General features: G+C 46.6%; 1 pseudogene; it reads left to right on the top strand.

Moving 5' to 3' along the window:
- The first annotated feature begins 3,702 nt into the window (after nucleotides 1-3,702).
- Nucleotides 3,703-3,802, top strand: LOC132027338 (U6 spliceosomal RNA; annotated as a pseudogene).
- Nucleotides 3,803-7,949: the final 4,147 nt, after the last annotated feature.

The following is a 7,949-nucleotide window of genomic DNA, read 5'->3' as shown; positions in this document are numbered from 1 at the left end:
TCTGTCATTATAGATTTTTTTCCCTAGAGCTTTATGGAATGGAATCATACAGTATGTGCCCTTCTTTTGCCTGATCTCTTTCCCACAGCATAATTGTGGGAAATTCATCCATGTGGTACCAAGAGTTTGTTCCTGTTTATTGCTGAGCATTATTCCATTGAATGGGCATACTACTATTGGTTTATCCAGTTTCTCTGGATCTTTGCATTATTTCCAGTTTTTGGCTATTAACAATGAAGCTTCTCTGAACATTCCTGTACAAGTCTGGTGTGGGTATCTGCTGTCTGTCCTCTGGGGTGAACACCTAGCAGTATAATGGTTAGATCAGGTTAGATTAGTTAGTAAATGGTTAGATCAGGTTAGATTAGTTAGTATAATGGTTAGATCAGGTTAGATTAGTTAGTATAATGGTTAGATCAGGTTTATAATGGTGGATACAGGTTTAACTTCTTAAGAAATCATCAGACACTTTCCCAATGTGGGAACTCCTCTTGCAAGTTTGAGAGATCCCTTTGCTCCTTATACTTACCAACATATGGCACGATCTGTGATTTTAATTTTAGTTATTTCTAATAAGTGGGTAGTAGAGGTCTGTTCAAATCATTTGCCTAGTTTTTATTTTTATTTTTTAAAGATTTTATTTATTTGAGGCGGGGGGGGGGGGACGAGCTGGGGGAGGGGGGAGGAACAGAGGGAGAGGGGCAAGCAGATTCCATCCTGAGCATGGAGCCTGATGCAGAGCTTGGTCCCATGACCCTAAGCTCATGACCTGAGCTGAAATCAAGAGTTGGCCACTTAAGCAACGGAGCCACTCAGGCGCCCCTGCCCAGTTTTAAAATTGTGTTGTTTATTTCCTTATTTTTGATCTTTGAGAGTTCTTTGCATATTCTGGATACAAGTCTTTTGTTGGATATATGCTTTGCAAATATTTTCTCCTGGTCTGTGGCTTTTTTTTTTTTTTTAATTTGATTTTAGCGATGTCTTCTGAAGATTGGCTCTTAATTTTGACAAAATCAATTTATTCTTTGATGGATTTGTTTTTTCAAGGTGTCATCCATCATCCAAGTTCTATTTTCAGAGGGTCCCTCTGGCTGCTCTGTTGAGAACGGAGTCAGAGGTGTACAGAGGTGGAAATTTGGAGACCAGTTAAAAGACTATAACAAGAAGACATCTTTGGGGTGATGATGGTTTAGACCAGGATTGTGGCAGTGGTGGTGATGAGAAGAGGAGGGATTGGGGTATATCTTGAAGATAGAGGCCATGGGTGGGATATTCTGATGGACTGGATGTGAGATGTGAGAGAAAGAAGAGTCTGAGGGTTTGGCAGGATGGTGTTTCTTACCTGAGATGGGAAGCTACCAGCAGAGAAGTGAGGGCAGAGGCGGGGGGCTTGGTGTCTGACATGTTAAATTTAAGGTGACTCTTTGACATCCAAGGTGAAATAGGCACTTGGCCATCGGGGTTTGAGCTCACTATGATTCAGCCTCTGGTCATGCCAGGTTCTGGGTCATCCTCTGACATTTCTCTTCTCAACTTATATCCTTTGCTGAACTTGTCACTTCTTGTTTGGGAGCTCATTTACTAGCCACATAAGTTCTGACTCCCATAGACAGTTTGTAATTCAAGCTCAAGACCACAGCCTGGATGGGTTCCATGTCTGTCCCTCAGCTACACCTAATCTCATTTGTCCTTCTCAAGCCTGCGACAGTGTGGGAACTGACAGCCAAATAACTTCCCATGTATGTCTTCGTAGTGGGTGGAGATTTTCAGGCTTTGCTGATTTTGGGGAAGAAAAGTCAAGGAATGCCTCTAGCTCTTTCCCTCATTGCTCTGACATCTGTCTCTCCAGTAGTTGGAATTATTCTCATTCATAGATTTACAACTGGAGGCTGACACTGAGTACGTCTGTCCCGCTCTTGAAGGTGGATTCTGGCCACATGACCAAAGGGAAGCGTAACCACATTCTCCTTGGTCCCGCAGATGACCCTCCTTACTGCCAGGCAGCAACCCTGGAATGATGCTGTTCATTAGGTGTGGACTTGGATCCATTCTTAACTACCCAGAGATTTTTCTTGAGATGCTTCAGAGTCTCAGTTTTAAGAAAAAAAAAAAAAAAGTCATCTTTAAGGAAGACAGTCACTAGCTTTAGTATATTATTGAGGACAATTCATGACTTTTTGAACCTTTGGACAAGTGAAACAGCAGATCCACCCGTGGTCCCCACCTGTGGCATGACATCTCCAACAGGTGCATGGGCGTATGTTTAATATTTCAAAGATTGTAGATGCAGTGATCTCAGATTTAATGCTAGGCTCCCTTCAAAAAGCCAGTTCCTTTTAGGATTTTTTTTCTTATCTTCTCATTTTGTTTCCCTCCAGATTTCTCCCTATTGTACTAAATACAAAAGAGTTCAAAAAGAGAAGTTTCTCTGCTGTGCTGGTTTTCGTTATTCCTTACTTTGTCAGCCTTGTCCACTCGCGGTGTTAACATTGCTCTAATTGCATTGGATTGGTACAACTTTCTATTATTATAGCTCTTCTTCTCCTTTTTTTTTTTTTTGGCTTTGTTTTGTTCTAAGTAGGCTCCATGCCCAATGCGGAGCACAGTGTGGGGCTTGAACTCATGACCCTGAGAGCAAGACCTGAGCTAAGATCAAGAGTTGGTTGCTTGACCAACTGAGCCACCCAGGAACCCCCTAGATCATCATTATTCTTAATAATTGAGTCCTGGCTGTGTGCTAAGAACTTTACAGCCATTTTTAAGAGCCTCATTTAATGTTCATAGTCACTCTTTAGGTACTTGTATTACCTTCTTTTATGGATGAGCAAACCAGGGCTCAGAGCAGAGACTCATTACCCCCTCTTCACATCCCAAGAACATGGGATTTGGTAACAGTTGTTCCAGAGCCACTGGTTGTGCAATTTGGGGCAAGTCGCTTACTTTCTCTGATTCTTAGTAATTCCTACCTACCTCCTGAGACTGTTCAGGACTAAAAAAGTAATGTATCTGAGGGAGGTTGATAAACCATAGCTTTTATTATAATTATGAACAATAGTTTACAACCCTTCCTCAATAGTCCTATTGTTGGCTTTGGATCCTCTTTAATTAATTAATGATTTACTTTGGTTGTTAGAGTGACATGGTCATGAACACCTTATGTACCTTTAGTTTTTATTCTTTATAAATCTCTTAGGGGAAAGGGATACATTGTGACATTTCAAGACGGTTCCCGAGATGGATCACCAAGAGGTGGTGCCAGCGGATGTGGCTACCAACGCTGTGTGCGGGGACTGGTTCTGCCACAGTGTTGTCATACCGAGTGATTTCTGAAATTCCTCAGAGGTGGCGGGTGTAGGATGCTACAACATCATTTGAGTGGGCATTTCTCAGATTGCAAGCCGAGCGGAACATTTCCCCACATGCTTGTTTACGAATATCCTCTCTGTTTTCATGAATAGTCTCCTTCAGTTCTTTGCCAGTTCACATACTAGGGATTTAAGTTTTCGGTGTCAGTGTACAGAAGCTCTTTCCATAACGGAGACACGAACCCTGTTTTCTATTTGCTGCGAATGTTTTCTCCAGATGATACTTTCCCTTCGATTTTAGTTCTAGCTTTACCAAATGGTTATTTATTTCTATAGCGAGCAAACTGTCCGTCCTTTGTAATTTCTTCCGACCTAACTTACAGAGTTATCATCCCTTGTGCTTGCTTTCGCAGCACATATGCTAACATAGGAGCGATACAGAGATTAGCCTGGACCCTGTGTTAGGATGACACATGTATAAGGTGTTCCTTATTTTTTATGGCGTAAGAATTCTATCTCAGTGAAATCGTTACTGCGAAAACTTAGAACTTATCTTCCCTCTAAAGACCCGAATTAGTACAGTAAAACCAGTTCCTTTTTAGAGGTGATGGTTTTATGTTTTTCCTATTTATATTCACTTGGGAAGGGGACTATAATTTTCTTTTTGTGTGTTTTACCTTTATCGGGCTTTAGGAAGAAGATCCTGCTTGCCTAATGGACATGAAGGTACTCTTATCTCGTTTTGCACTCTGGATGTTTTACACAACATCCAAATGATCTTTCTGAAAAGTATGAAAATTATTCCTATGAAAATGCTGGGACCAACTACATTTTTTAGGTTGTTATCTGATCATTTCCTCAACTTCTTCCTTGGTTATTATTCTGTTTAGATTTATATTTCTTGAGTTATTTTTAGGAATCTCTACTTTTCTAGAAATTATTTATTTCATAGAAGATTTCCATTTATTAGCCAACAATATCCTCTTTGGATTTGGAGGACAAAAATCAATTTTCTATATTTTATCTTATCTCCTTTCTCATTTTTAATTAAAAATGTTCCCTTTATTATATTTTTCAAAAGTTTATTTTAGAAGTCTTATTTAAAAAAACCAGCGTTCGAACGAATTTATCTTTCTCCTGCTTTATGATTTACAATTTATTTATTTCAGCCTTTATCTTCATGAACCCTTCTTTTTAAAATTACATTACCCCCTAATTTTTAAATGGAAGCTTTTGTTAATATCAGCTTGGATAATCCCAGCCTGAATGGGATTCTGAAGACTGAAATGGGTTCGGGGGAGAGAAAGTGATGTAGTATCATGACGTGTTTATCAGTTGTCGGGACCGGCCAGGACCACAGAGCCCGCGCCAGCCAGTTCAATAGAGGGAATTCTCCTGGGACGTCATTGTGAGGTGCTGGGAAAGCTTAAGAGCCCAGTGGGCTGGTGGGTCGATGCACAGATGAGCAGCAGCCCAGGCTGCTGGGGCTGAAGAGGAGAGAGGGGCTGTGGTCAGACCCCAGGACCCAGGTGCCCGGTGGGACCCGGAAGCACGAGTCTGGCGAGAGGCTGCAGAAGGCAGAGATGGGGAGGGAGCGGGAGAGGAGCTGCTCTCTGCCGTCCAGGCTCCTGCCAGTGCCTCTCTCCGGCAGAAATTAACCAGAAGCCAGTTGGCAAAGGAGCCCGAGAAGTGTAGTTGGCAGGGTCTGGCTGAACAGGGAAGGGCAGCCAGTGGGCATGGGGACGGCTCATGATCAGCACTGACACCTTCCCTTCAACAAGGCAAGGTCAGAAGGGTTTGCGATGCTGGAGGGACGACAAGGCTAGCACCGGGACGATGCCGAGTCTTTGATCTGTCCTGCTGGGCTGTCACCTCTGTACCCCTTTCTCCTCCTCTCTGTCTCCTTCCTTGATTTCCATCACTGAACGCATTTTATTATTTTATTTCATTCTTTAAAAAAATGTATTTTATTTATTTGAGAAGGAGAGCGAGCGAGAGTGCAAGCAAGGGGGAGGGGCAGAAAGCGAGGGGGAAAGCTGGGCGGAAAGCTGAGCGGGGAGCGTGACGTGGGGCTCGATCCCAGGACCCTGGGATCATGACCTCGGCTGAAATGGAGAGTCAGACACTTAACCAATGGAGGGACCCAGGCACCCCAACTGAGACCATTTTAAAAAGAGAGGTCGAGGTGATGTCCCGGGGCCTTTTGCTGTTATTTCTCCCACAGCTGTACCCAGGGACTACCCAATCCTCACGCTGGCCATCTGACCGCAGCCTAACCCAAGGCTGTACATTTCCAAAGTGCCTCCGAGCGGATGGGATTCGCCCCCTGCATCCCACCCCAACCGCCGTGTCTTCGCCGTGGGAACATCTCCCACCTCCTTTGGTCCTGTCACGCCAATGTACTTTCTCTCCCTAGAAGGGGCCCGGGCTTTCCACGGTCCGACACCTGTGCCCTTGCTTCTTTCTGATTCCGGAGGGCGGCGCGTCTCAAAGTGGGTGTCTGGACCAGCATCTGTATCACCTGTGAGTTTACCGGGAATGCAGATTCCCAGACCCTACCCAGGCCTACTGAATCAGAAGCTCTGGAGGGGAGGCTTGGGAATCTGGGTTTTAACAGCCCCCCGCCCCCACCGTTGATTTAGATGTAAGGTAAGGCGGAGATCCACGTTATAAAGGACCTCCCCTTGCACACGGCATCAGCTGCAGACGCCTCTCCTCTTACCTCTGACGGCAGTGCTCCCGCCCCGACTCTCTCCCTCCCTCGTCCCTCCCTTCTGGTTCTTGATGCTCCCCTCTGCTCCTCTATTAGCTGCCTTCGGGGGACGTAGAGAGGTCCCGGTGGGCAACCACACTGCTCTGCGTTGCAGAAGTCCTTCCTCTGGCCGCGTGTGGCTCCGTCCTCCGCTAAGGCGGCCACCTAAAGCCCCGGGAAGGGTTGCGGGCAGGGCAGCTTCCCAGTGAGCCCCTAAGCTCTGCTCACAGCGTTTCCTCTTTGTGGCAGGAGAAGCCACCGGCGGGGGTTCTGGAGGAGTTTTATTTGTTTCGGGAGCCAGTTCTCCTCGCTGGCCCAAGAGGCCTGAGGATGAGGCTGAAGTTGTAGCTTTTAATCTTGACCAAGTCGGACTCCTTCTTGAGGCATTTTGGAGATGTTTAGGAAGATGATGCCCTACGTGTTCTCCCCCGGATAGCACAGGCCCTGCCCAGAGAAGCGGGGGCTTAAATAGAGATGCGTGTCACTCCCATTCCAAGCATCCCCACGTTGGGAATTGGGACACTCAGGTTCCCCAGTGCACAGGATTGAGGGAGTTCTCCAGACTGAAGGCCCCTCCCGGTCCCCTAGTCCTTCTGCCCCTGGTGTCTAACCTGCCCCGTCCACCATAAAGGTGTGGGAGGCGGGTATGCCGGGCCTACGGGAATCTCCTCCAGGATTCGGAGAGAGGAGCAAGGCGCGCACATGGAGAATTAGGATGGGCGCGATTTCATGTATTGGTCTACAGTAATTCGCACGGACTCAAGTGCTGGATTGAGGAACGCCGACAGTTAGAGACCAGCACGGCCCGTTGTAAGAGCACATTCCGTGTTGTGAACGTACGCACAACGGGAGTCAGGGAACGTAGATAAAGGGAGGCTGTGGGGAGCAGGGGTCGTGGGCGGGGAGAGATTCGCTCTGAGTCATTCTGGAAGAGGATAAATAATAACATTGAATAATTTATTCAATTATTAGTTAGTGCGCTGTGTATCGTCTACGTGATTGTCAGTAAGTCATTTGATTTTTATTGGATTTGACCTACAAGGTAGGTCCATTTCACAGATGAAGACATTGAGGCACAAAGAAGCTGAGTGATTTTTTTCATAGTGACACAGCTGGATGGTGAAGGAGCTTGGCTGGAACCCCACGGCCTGCCTTTGGCCCTTGCCCTTAACAGCTGGAGTGTATGTGGTGATAGATCTAGATAGATAGACAGATAGATCGATCTTCCTTCTGACATACTTGGGAGCCCAACACTTGAGTTGGGTGAGCTCTGGGCAGGCCCAACCAGTGGGCAGGAGAGTGTGGGGCCGAGGGTGGTGGGAGAGAGGCCCAGCGGTATTGGTCAGCCGGTCCTGGGCGGAGAGACCAGCACTGTTTCCATCCACAGAAGCCAGGCAGAGAGGAAGAAGCCGGGCAATAGCTGCAGGCGGGAGCGAAGTGGCTGACTCTGAGCGGGGCGGGCGGGGGTGTTTCACACCCTCAGTCTCCGTGGTCCGTCCCTCCCCATCTTGCTGGGAGCCCAGTGGCCCCCCCTTTCCGTGATTCGTCTCGACAACCTCCCCTTGTTCCCAGTCAATCACACTCTGAGAGCAAGACTCTAATCCTGAAAAAAAACAACTTTCTCTGAGCCTGCAGATGAGCAGCTAAATTCTGGAAGAAAAGTTATGCATCCAGGCCAATGGGGTTTAACAAAAATTCATGCTTGCTGCTGGTAGCAGCAAACACTCATGGCTGCTGCTACTGTAGCATCCTCCGCACTGCGTGTCGGTCCTACGGTGGCTACAGCGCCATGATCTCTTGTCGGGATGTGTGCGTGGTGGCCGGCACCATGCTTATCCCTCTACCAACCAGTTTCCAATGTGTAGCTCCCAGATGACAGGATTAAGGAGGAC

The sequence above is a fragment of the Mustela nigripes genome, chromosome 11 (genome assembly GCF_022355385.1).
Source record: "Mustela nigripes isolate SB6536 chromosome 11, MUSNIG.SB6536, whole genome shotgun sequence".
Taxonomy (NCBI): domain Eukaryota; kingdom Metazoa; phylum Chordata; class Mammalia; order Carnivora; family Mustelidae; genus Mustela; species Mustela nigripes.
This window is presented reverse-complemented; position numbering and strand designations above follow the sequence as displayed.